The sequence below is a fragment of the Leopardus geoffroyi genome, chromosome A1 (assembly GCF_018350155.1).
Source record: "Leopardus geoffroyi isolate Oge1 chromosome A1, O.geoffroyi_Oge1_pat1.0, whole genome shotgun sequence".
Classification (NCBI taxonomy): Eukaryota; Metazoa; Chordata; class Mammalia; order Carnivora; family Felidae; genus Leopardus; species Leopardus geoffroyi.
Window position 1 is genome coordinate 157,982,341 of NC_059326.1, and position 12,080 is coordinate 157,994,420.

The following is a 12,080-nucleotide window of genomic DNA, read 5'->3' on the forward strand; positions in this document are numbered from 1 at the left end:
CTATATAGTAGATATAGTCCTTGCTTTTTTTTTTTTCATCTTGAATGTTGCCTTCAACTTATTATGCCATAGAATATTTTTATAACTCTATTTCAGTACTTTTTCTCCCTGCTTCTCATTTTTGTGTGAACATTTGACTACCCATGTTTGGTACTGCTCACAAACTGGTAGGTTAGGCTCCAGATTTCTGTTTTTAACCTTGACTGCAGCTTGATATCAGTTTTGTTATTGGTCCACAAAGCCAACTTCCACAGCCTGTGAGGAGAAAGAAATGAGGTGGACACTGGGTACTTGGGCAGAGAAATGTTGACTGTGTACTTTTCCCTCCATATTTGGTGAAGGTGCTGTGCAGGTGTCAGATTTCTGGGTCCAGCTTTCTTTACTGCCTGTTTCTTAGCCAACTTGCCTTGTGCTTTATATAAGCTGCACCTGTGCTCTGCTTCCTTCCCAGCTGTAGTCTTACTGCTTGGTATGGCCTCTGTCAGAGTTCAGGGACATCAAGAAATACTCCTTTCAAATGCCAATGTTCCACCTCCGCAAATTGAAGCCTAAGGGCTGTGTTCACACTGGGCTGTTTTAGATCCCCCAGCCATCAGTTCTTGTCCCTCCAAGTAAGTGACTGACTGTGCACAGGAGAATTTGCGAGTTATTCTTTAGTGACTTGTCTTATCCACTTTTATCTGATCTACTTTATCTATGGCTGAAACTCCTCTCAGTTTCTACTTTGTGAATGATATCTTCCCAGTTTCTAACTTGAAGCTGATTTTCGTTTGTCTTTTATAACCCTTGAACATTTCAATGGAAATCTGAGAATGGAGGTATAAGTCACCTGTGCTCTGATTTACATATCTAGATCTTTAACAGCCACCTGTTTACTTGAACATAGCAGACATATAAAAAACAAACAAATAAAAGCTAATGGCTGAACAAAAAATGAATACCATCTTGAGCTTAAGAGGTACTGTCTTTATGTGACTTTTGTATTATTTTTCTATATGATGAAAAGTATGAGGTTTCTTCACATTTTTAGATACTTCATATGGCAACAATGACAATCAGGTTGTGATCAGAAAAAATGCTCTTGAAATAGGTTCAAATATTTACTCTTTCATTTGTAAAATAAATTTTGTCTGCATTCCTTCAATGTGCTCTCCCTGTGTTAGGAACATCGGATATAAGGGTCAATAAAATATGGTTCCTACCCTCCTACAGGAACCTCACATTATATATAATATGATAATCTATCGGCAGCGACTGCTTTTTTTCCTTTCCAGGTCAGACATCAGAATTGTTTTTGGAAAATTGAAGTACTTAGGATAATGAAAGGTCTTTTTCTCTCTGGCAGTGGAAATCTTGTTTATTTGAGTAAATCAATGAAGGAATTATTTTACCAGGGGCTTAACAAGAGATTGGGAGAATGTTTATCTCACTAATCCTGGAGTAATGGAGGAAGAATTTCCTCTCTTTATGGTTCCTAGACTTAGTGGAGTCAGGAAAAGTTATACTTGACTGAGTTTACATTTTCTTTTAAGTATTTTTTTGCTAAATACATGTGATTTTTTATTTTATTAATAACTGGAATCAGTGTGCAATCATATACTTATTTTAATTATTGCTATATTCCTGTCCACATATATAATAGAACATAAAGTATAGCTTCAATTTCTGGAGCATAGGCATTTTATTTTTGGACTTCCTAAATGCTAGTTGGCACTTATCACTAATAGAAAATATTTTGCCAACTAGAAATAGAGACATGCATCCTCCAGAGCCAAGCATATGGCTTTATCAAATGTAGTGGACATCTGTGGATTTTGTCTGCTCAGCCCCAAAGATTAAACTTTTTGGGTTTTTGGGTTTGTTTGTTTGTTTGTTTGTTTGTTTGTTTTTGGTTAAATTACTCTGATTTTTTTTCCAGGTTAAATTACCCTGTTTTGGTGTGGCTATCAAATAAGGTGCCCCTTTACCCAAAGTATGGGAACATGATTCCAGCTGTACTGCCACATTGCCATAGACATAGTCCCTTAGTTTCTCTACCTTGATCCCTACAGTGACATAGTTCTGTCCTCCAATGTGTGATTATAAAGCATTTCCTTCAATTCTATGAGCTACCCTATATCCTTCTAATAAATGTATTTTGACTTAACTTCCTGTTCCTTGCAATCCAAAAATCTTCATTGATAGAGACAAGATTTCAGTAAAGTTCCAAACAGTGGAATTAAGTAATATTCTAAATGTTTTAAATTATTTGTATTTTGGAGTACATTATCTTACTCATTCTGAAGACAGTGCTTTATTTTTCTGAGAAATTATGTCCAAGAAAGTAATAAAGCCATAGGATAATTATCTGATACAGGAACAAGTTGGAACATGTAAAATGATGGAAATCAGTAACTCTGCTCACAGTAGTATTCTTAAAGAAAACTCATTATCAACACTGTGAACATCATATGTCAGACACTATGCTTAGAGATTTACAGATATTATTTTTTGTCTTTACAGCAAGTTTGCAAATAGTGTTAACCCCATTTTATAGATGGCAGAGCTGAATGTTTGCGACTTGTTTGTTAGAAGCTAACAAGAATTTTAGCCCAGTTCTGCTCACTACAAAGTCTGTACTCTGTAAAATGAGAGATTTTAGTTTTCTTAAAGTGTGAAATTCTTTGTTTCTGTGCTTGGGATGTGAGGTTGTAATTTTTACGTGGTGTTTATCCTTCTTTCATTAAGTATTTATTGAGTGACTATGTGGGTAAGTTCTCCATAAATGTATTATAAATATAGCTTTGGGGAGTATGTTTTAAGAAGTAAGGATGACAAAATAGCATGTAGAAGGGAGAATTTTGTACATTATTTAGATTACATCTAAAATATGTCTACTAGTTAAGGGCAAGGATAATAAGTATTTCTCATTTTTGTGCAGATAATTTGCTCACAGTTTATTTCGGTTGACTCCAGAAAACTCTTATTTTTCCTTGTTCCCCTAATCCCAATCTACCCTACTCATCTAATGTACATTCATACTGAGCTATGTTTGGGAATCTTTCTAAGTTCTAGAAAATTTTAGTTCTCTTAATTTAGGGTATTACTATGTAGTTAGAATATAAACAATGTCACTTGATAAAGAAGGCTGGAAACTTCTAAAAAGTGGATACAGCCCCAAATACACCAATGCTGTTGTTAATGTTTTGGGCATAACTGTATAGTGCCAGAGATGAATAGCCAGAATCACCACCTCTAAGGAGCTAGAACCTAATGATTGTGTTGAAACTTTTGTAGCATCTATAGACAAATCTATAACATCTTTATCCTTATCTTTTCTAGCACTCATAATAAGAATTGTGCAGAGAAGTGTACAATTAAATACTTTCCCTCCCTTATTCTTACACTATATGCTATCTCTGTGAAGTAATAGAAGGGAAGAGGTTAAACACATTGCCTCATTGCCAGTAGAACTTACTTAGTTTGTGCAGAAGAAATTTTCTGTGTGCTCAGAGATATCAATGTTTGCTTTTCATGTAATGGAAAAAACCATAAAGGTAATGAGTAGACACTCTGGAAGCTGAATTGCCAAAGAAGCATAACAAGGTTTTGATTCTACCCATGCTGGATGGTTTTGTATATTCAAATTCATTACTAATGATTCATTTTATTTTAAAGACTTGGTCTACATGAGATCGTATTTGAAAAAATCTGTGCAGTTAGGGGACCATAGCATTTATGTGTAAAATTAAACTGATGAAAAGAACAAAGCCAGACAGAGAGTATGAATACCCAAATAAACTATTTGGGACAAAACAGGCTAAGCAGTACCTAAGTGTGAGTTTGTGCTATTATTAAGCAGAGTGGCAGAAGATTCGAAAGTGATTACAGTTGGAACATCTGCCCATCAGTGTCAGCTTCCTGAAAACACTTAAAGAACAAAACTTTATTTTTCTCATAACTGGTTTAGATATAGTAAAGTATCCAATTTCCTTTTTATTTCCTTTGAAACACTTTCTGGTGGTAATAGTGAGTGGAGATCCATCACCTTATAATAGAAAAACCAGTTATGGCTAGTTTTATGTTCTTTGTTCCATCTTCTCTCTTTGAACTCCTTAGGGTGCTAGCTAGGAGTCTTACTAGGCTCCTATGGGAGACTCAGCTCTCTGTGTCCACAGTGGGAGCCAGGAATATGAGCATATCTCAAGAAGCAGCACCAACTTCCCTTTGGATTAGAGATCCCTCTAGGTGGAGGTGGCTGAACTAGAAGCCCAAGCACTCTAAGTGTCTTCCAAAGCATAGCATCCAGATCATTGGTTTTAAACCTGGCTGAGGTTTAAAAAATGCAGACTCTAGGGTCCTTGCCAAATATCTCAAACTAGCACGTCCAAGAGTGGATTCTGGAAATCTGCCTTCTTAACAAATAATCTGAAGACCAGCTAGGATTCCAAGCTACAAATCTAAGTCCTTTGTGAAAAAGAAAAGACCCTCCCTCCTCACTCTAGCAGCACGGTTGCTGTTGTGTGTGGTGAGAGAATAGGCACTAGCGTTTTTTAGAAGAGTGAGACCCCTGTTTGGGGCAAGCTTCTCGGTACATCTACCTTTTTAAAGACTCCGTCCTCCCCACCCCCCAAAAATGGCCAGCTTTACCATGTAGTAATCTGAATTTGACATTTTCATCCACTTTCCCATTTTCCAGCTTGGCTGTGTGCTGGCCACATATTAGGCAGCTAGAAAAGTGACCACATCCCTTAAAGATAGATGTTGACATATGATAATGTCAGTAATTAGTGGAGGTTCCAGAAAATGGAACTTTATCTATTGAAGTGCCAAAACTTTATTTTAAAAAGTATTAAAACTCCACTGCTTTCAGAAACAAAGTCTTGAACATTTGTATTTTTCTTGATGATTCAGAATTGTCATTAAAATAGGATTTCTTTTACTGCGTAGTGCACTGTATTAAGGAAGCTGTCGAAGAAGAAGTAGGTAGATCATTCCCTCCTGCAATTTTTATTTTGTGTTGTTGTTCTCGTTTGGGTTTGCTTGTATGGTACCGTTGACTCCATCTCTTTGAGGGCAAGCTGCCTCTGTACTGCTCTCAGTACGCTTGCCTGGACAGGACTTCCCTTTGCTTTTCTGGTGCTAGCCTTTGCAGGATGTAGTACGAAATAGCCAAACTTTAGAACCAGGTCTTATTTAGAATGAGCCAGATTCTGGGCAAAGGTTTGGCCGTCTCTCCTGGGATAACTGTCCCAGCGTTGGGAGATGAATGTCATGACATATGTTCTGGCTGCCCAGAAGGTTTTGTTTACATGCTTACTTTGTTTACTGGTATATGACTGTGTTTCAGAAGACTGAGTTGTTGGAGTGATTAGTTATGACTAACTTAAGAGTTATTGTCTATAACATAAAACCTGGAGTGAGCATTTGTTCACATGTGCCAACATATTCATTTTTAACCTGCTCATGGTCAAGAGAAAGGTAGAAAATGCCTAGTTGGAATGTGGAGCAGCCAGAGCATTGATTTTTCCTTCCCTCTCAGGATATCAGCAATGCTGGATCCTGGGCTGACTTGACTTCTCTCCTTCCTGTTATTTTATTTTTGCCCCCAAAAAATCACTTGGCAGCTGTCATAGCCACACAAACTCTTGGCTTGTTGGTAGCTTAGGAAAATTCAACCCTTTTCTGTTTTGCTGATAATCAGAGCAAAGAAAAGCACCTGCTGGGTTATCTTATGGGAGCAAAGAAGGACTAATGCCCAATCTCCAAAGAAAACTACCACTTCTCTGGTTACTCTCCTGGGCAAGGAGTTCAGTGCCACAGAGCAGCTGTTTGAGTCCAAGAGGAACGACATTCCTGGCTTAGAGGCTCAGCCCACAGTAGCCCCTTGGTGACGACAGACAGGGTACCTCATTCCAGGAGACAGATCACCAAAGCAAATTATTTATCTATATATCTTTGCAGTCAGTGAGAAGGGCTTCCTCCTGGCTTTCTGCTCTTTGCCATTAACACCATAAACTTAACTGCTAAATATGATAGAGATTACCATGCATTCTTGTCTTCTCCTTTATTTCTACAAATCTTATCTCTCTCTCAGTCTGTCTTTCTCCCTTTCTCTCCCCCTTTGCTCCTGAAGCTTTTGGACCTATTCTAAATGAAGTATATTTCATTTAGCTACTTGATCACTTGGTGCACATTGATTGAGTGTAAGGAGAGGGAAAACTATTTTAACGGCTCATTGGGCTTTCAACGTCTGTAGTCAGCATGGTTCAGGCTGAACTAAATGGAATGGTATCCATGGTGAGAGAAGCGGAATGCACCAGGCTTTTGTGCCAAAGGGAGATGAAACATGTGTCATATATTTGGCCATGTTGGAAGTCAGTGATTTCAAAGTTCCAATCCTGAGTTTATCATTACAAATCAAGACAAGAATCGTAATAAGACAGAATCAGAATATATTAGAACAAGTGGAAAAATAGGATAACATTCAAAAAAGTCTTAAAAATAAAACTAGATGGAAATGGGTTAGAATAAAAAGGTGTTTAACAATTAAAGTTTAGTTTGTTTAGTTGTAATATCAGTGAATTTTTTCTTTTCAATAATTAATCAAGTATTTCAGCCTTTAAAGGACAAATTGTAAATCCTAACAATGATCTACAATGAAATAATTGTAATGTGCCAACTTGTACAATTCATATTCTTACACTGGCAATGTAAGAGTCTGAATTGTTTGCAAAAGAGATGTTTTGCTCTTCAGGTATGGAATTGACATGTGGCTTTTTAATTTTGTTTTTGATTTATTGTGAAAAATTATTGCCTGCTTACACTTTTGAGATTTTTAAATTTGTGGGCCTCTATTCACTTATTGGTGGAAGAAGATTCACATTCCTGTTGGGGCTTCTCTGCCTTATAAAGGTAATTGTAGCTGTTTGTAGAGAAAGGCTGGCCTCATAACTCTTCACCAATTTATCCAGGGACTAAATAATGACTTTTGTCACATAGCTTCCATATGCTATTTTAATGTGTATTATTCCAGATTTGTTTTTCACAGGGTGATATTTACAGATAAGGGTAAAATGAAATTGAATGTTAAAGAAGAAAGTATTGCTAAAGAACTATTCAAATACATAGGGCATTTGTCTTTAGAGTTTATGGGTTGATTTTATACTACCTGTAATTCATTTGCAAGTTTATTATGATCCTTATGTGAATATGCCTCTGGAAGCCAGATATGGAGTAGGCATAGAGTATAATATGTTCATCAAGGGATTCTGAAGTCTAATTGCTGAGTTTCATTCTGGCATCACTCTTAGCTATATGATCTTGAAAAATTATTTAAGCTTTTTGCCTTATTTTTCTCCTGTAACAGGGGAAGTAATAATACTACATTTCTCATAGGGTTGTTGTAAATTATAGATAGTCAATTTAAAGCATGAAGCTCAGTGCCCAGCAGGTGGTAAAGGTGTAAGAAGTGTTTATAAATAATGCTTAGATTGTCCTAGCTGCAAGTGAATCTCTGTAAAAATTCTGACAAACAATACACCTCCAAAATTAACTTTGGAAGTGGCCTACAAGTGGCATACATCTTAGGTGGAGTAAATACAATAAAGAAAGCAAAACAATAAAACCTACTTCACAGGCGTTCAGTCATTATTTCTTGTATTTAAGCAAATTGGGTATTAGGAACTCATAGATTCATAGACTCTCTAGGTTAGATGTGGAAATTTAAGTAAGCATCACCCTTCCCAGCTGTCTCATTCAGTGTTTTCATCTCCTCTACCATATTTCCATGAAGCAGACATTCATCGTAATACTTGAACCTCTCCAGTGATGGCAACCCTATCCATGAGGAGCCATGGTTATTGGAAAGATCATTTAGGTTTGGCTGAAAATCTGCTTCTTTTGCCTTCACCCATCCTTCCTACTTTGACTTCTATGTCTCTTCATATGTCAGTGGCTCATATATTTGAATATATTTTCTACATTCTCCATACCCTTCATTTTGCAGACACAAATTCCCAGTTACTCCAACCTTTCTCAAACGACATGATTTCAAATTCTCTAATGTTATGCATTATAAACTTTGGAACCAAACTTTTTTCATTTAGAAACTGTATTTAGCCACAAGTAACAGGCTTAAACCAGAAAAGGGTATATTTCCTCTCATATAAAACAAATTCTGCACTAGACAGCCCAGAGCCAACATGATGACTCAGCAAATTCCTCAGGGTTCCAGGACCTTCTGCCATCCTGCAAGTGTGATTCTCATTCTCAGATTTTGGAGGTGACCATTTGGTTAGCTGTTGAATCCTCATTCTTGAGGGAGGAAAAATTAGAAGGGCCTAATGCAATTAGGGTGCATACTTCCTGAATTGGCTTCCCCCTTTAAGGACTTCTTTTGGACACATTAACAGCAACTTCTACTTCTTGGGCAAAACCAAGCCACATGATTAACTCCAATGTAAGGGAGGAAAGGAAATGTAGTTTTCAAGCAAGGTTTCATTCCATCCTGAATGAAAGCAGGATCCTTTCAATAAGAGAAAAGGGTAGACTAGATGTAAGGTAGGCAGCTGGCAGTCTGCATCAGGATGTTCTCTTAAAAGTCTCCTTCTGAAGTCTGATTTTCCTGTTTCAGCAACAGTCTAGATACTAGATGACCCTGAAGGGTAGAATGGGACTACATCTGGGTGGAAATCTGACTTCTAGAAAATGGTACCAATTAATTGAAATACCAAAGAAAAAGTAGAGAGCAGTTCTAACTTGGGCAGAACTTTGTTTATTCAACTCATTTGAGCTCAGAGTCAATAATCTTAATATTTACCAAGGCTTCCTACCCATTGAGAACTGAAAGTCTGCTCTTTCCTGGATTTTTTTCAGCTTTATACTATAACCAACATACACATGTGGTAGATCCAAAAACCATCTTCTAAGGGTATGATTTACTAAAATACCTATGAGTAACTGGTATAGTGGTAAGGTCATTTTAGGAAGGTAGAAGTCAGTGAATGAAGTCCTTTGTGATATGTGTATTAATGCCAAGATGTTCTAAGAAATTATTCTAGAGTACAGAGTCTTTCTGGGATTGATCGCACCTAGAAAATTTATCTAACCACCTTGCTGTCAACTTTGCTTTCTGTCCAAAGGATCTCAGATTTTACTGGAAGAGGGGAAACAAAAGCATAGTGGTACTCATTGGGAAAAACTATAAGTAAAACCAAAGAATATGCATGCTTACTCTACAAGGAGTCCTGGGAACTCGCAGCTGGCCTCTGAAAATGAAAGGGGATGAAATAAGAAGATTAATTGGAATATAACAGACTTCAACAAATATATCATTTTTGGCTACAGAGAAGCTCATACTTAGCTAGCTCAACTATGGTGCTACTATAGCCGACTATAGCCAGATGGTGGTGGTAGTAACAAGGGCCTTGCCTGTGTTTCATGAGTACGGGTTATACTTTACAGTACAGGTTATACGGTTACAGTACAGTAACTGACTTTTTCCCAAAACTTGGAGAAAAGCATCCATTGGTTGAATCTGGGCTCTCTAGGCATCAAATGATCTCGGCACCAGGAATGCAGACAATATTAAGGCCAACTTAAAGATTATATTCCTTCTTTTGTTTTCTTCTTCATTTTCAGGTTACAGTTAAAATCCTACAACCTATTATCTATGTAGTTTCCAAACACCCATCTTTCTGAAATAGGAATCAAATGTAAAACTACAATCCAGGAATAGGTGGATGAGTGCAAGTTGTGTCTAGTCTTCCCATATTCTAACTTGACTCTAACAGAATTTTTAACTCACAGTCACTGAAGGTTTTTTTTTTTTTTTTTTTTTGCAGTTTTAGTATCAAACCCGAGGAAGAAGTGACAAAATAGAATTAAAAATATGATTAAATTTTTTTTGATGTTTATCTATGTTTGAGAAAGAGAGAGAGCAAGACAGAGTATGAGTGGGGGAGGGGCAGAGATTGAGGAAGACACAGAATCTGAAGCAGGCTTGGGGCTCCGAGCTGTCAGCACAGAGCCCAGCGCAGGGTTGGAGCTCAAGGACCGCAAGATCTTGATCTGAGTCCAAGTCAGACGCTTAACTGACTGGGCCACCCAGGTGCCCCAAGAATATGATTACTAATTTCATAAAGGCAATAGTAACTTTAGGGAAGAAAGCCCAAGGATGCCTTTTGTTTTTGCCTTATAATCATTAGGCTGTATTCTTTATGAATTCCAGTTACTATCATTCGTTCATACATTCATTTATTCATCTACTTAATAAATATTACTCATTTACTTAGTACCTTAACTATATGCTGGGAATTGTGCTAAATTCTGAGAATATAAAAATTTATAAGAAACTGTTTCTGCTATCACTTATGAGAACTTACCTTTGTATTGTACAGTTCTTCAAGTGAACAAGTATTACAACAAATGTTTTTTTAAGTATAATTGATATACAATGTTATATTTGTTTCAGGTATACAGCATATTGGTTCATCAATTCTATACATAGTGCTCACCTCAATATAGTTGCTGTTGCCAAACAACATTATTACAATGTTATTGGCTATATTCCCTATGCTGTACTTCTCATTTCTATGATTTATTTATTTTATAACTGGAAATTTGTACCTCTTAATCCTCTTTATCTATTTCATCTGTTTCCTCACCCTCTGTCTTCTGAACACCATCAATTTGTTCTCTGTATTTAAGAGTCTGCTTTTTTCACTTGTTTTGTTGTTCAGATTCCAGATGTAAGTGAAATCATATAGTGTTTGTCTTTCTCTGACTGACTTATTTCTCTTAGCATAATACTGTCTATGTCCATACATGTTGTCACAAATAGTAAGGTCTCATGAGTAGACATTTTTCCAAAGACATACAGATGGCCAATAGACACATGAAGAAATCCTCAACATCACTAATCATCAGGGAAATGCAAATCAAAATCACTGTGAGATATCACCTTATACTTGTCACAATGCTAGAATTAAAAAAAAAAAAAAAGAAAGAAAGAGCAAGAGTTAGTGAGGATGTGGAGCAAAAGGAACCCTGGTGCACTGTGGGTGGGAATGCAAACTGGTGCAGTCACTGTGGAAACAGTATGGAGGTTCCTCAAAAAATTAAAAATAGATATACCATATGATTCAGTAATTCCACTACTGGGTATTTACCCAAAGAAAACAAAACATTAATTGGAAAAGATACATGCACCCCTATGTTGTAGCATTATTTATAGTAGTCAAGATATGGAGGCAACCCAACTGTCCATATATAGATGAGTGGGTAATAGCAAAGAGAGCTAAGTGTTAATTCTTGGTAAGTTTCACATTTTAATGAGTTATTTATGTATTAAGTTTTGTAAGAGAGTTTTCTATATAGTGCTAAAAACACAGAAAAAGTGAACATGGTTAGTAAACATTTTTTCTCTTTACAGGAGATAGAGTGTCTACACTAGTGACTCTCAAGCCTGGCACATACTAGGACCACCTTGGAAGCTGGAAAAATATACTGCTGCCTGGTCTCCAGGTTGCCCAGACATTGGCATTGTTCTAAAATATCCCTAGGTGATTCTAATGTGCAACCAGGGCTAAGAATGGCTAGAAACTCCCACTTCTGTTGGAAAGCAAAATAATCAGGTTATGCTAATTGGCACTAAAGCTTAAATGGCTCATATTGTCATTTGAATTTCCAAAATCAGTATCTAACAGAGATTCTCATAAGTGTGGCAAAGTATGATGAAGACATTCAGGTGAGGACAGAAAATATTTCAAGCAGAAGAGTCTTCTGTATTCCTTAAATTTCACCACTTGGATGACTATCCCACCTAGCTTAAACAACTGCTTTGCATTTGTGACCCTGGCTTTTAATTCAGCTTCCTAAAGTCAAATGTGTTAAACACTTAACTGATGCTTATATTTGAGTAGATTTTTCCTAAAATGAAATTTATAGGAATGTAAATATGTTTGAATTGCCCAGAGCCTCGATTGTCCATCTATCTTTGTCCCTTTGTATTAGAGCTGTGCCTATTTAGGAAAATAAAATGGATGCCCTCCGACTTCAGTTCAGGTCATGATCTCGTGGTCCGTGAGTTCGAGCCCCGC

At 36.8% G+C, this 12,080-nt stretch overlaps 1 long non-coding RNA gene across 4 annotated transcripts in view; it reads left to right on the forward strand.

The window, feature by feature from the left end:
- Positions 1–12,080, forward strand: part of LOC123608612 — a 92,709-nt gene that overhangs the window by 22,850 nt on the left and 57,779 nt on the right. For 3 of the 4 annotated variants that reach the window (XR_006717336.1, XR_006717335.1, XR_006717337.1), the window contains exon 1: positions 450–611. This is a non-coding gene — a long non-coding RNA (uncharacterized LOC123608612). Of the gene's footprint in view, positions 1–449; positions 612–11,413; positions 11,506–12,080 lie in introns of those variants that run through there. The other variant, XR_006717339.1, reaches the window with a different exon arrangement.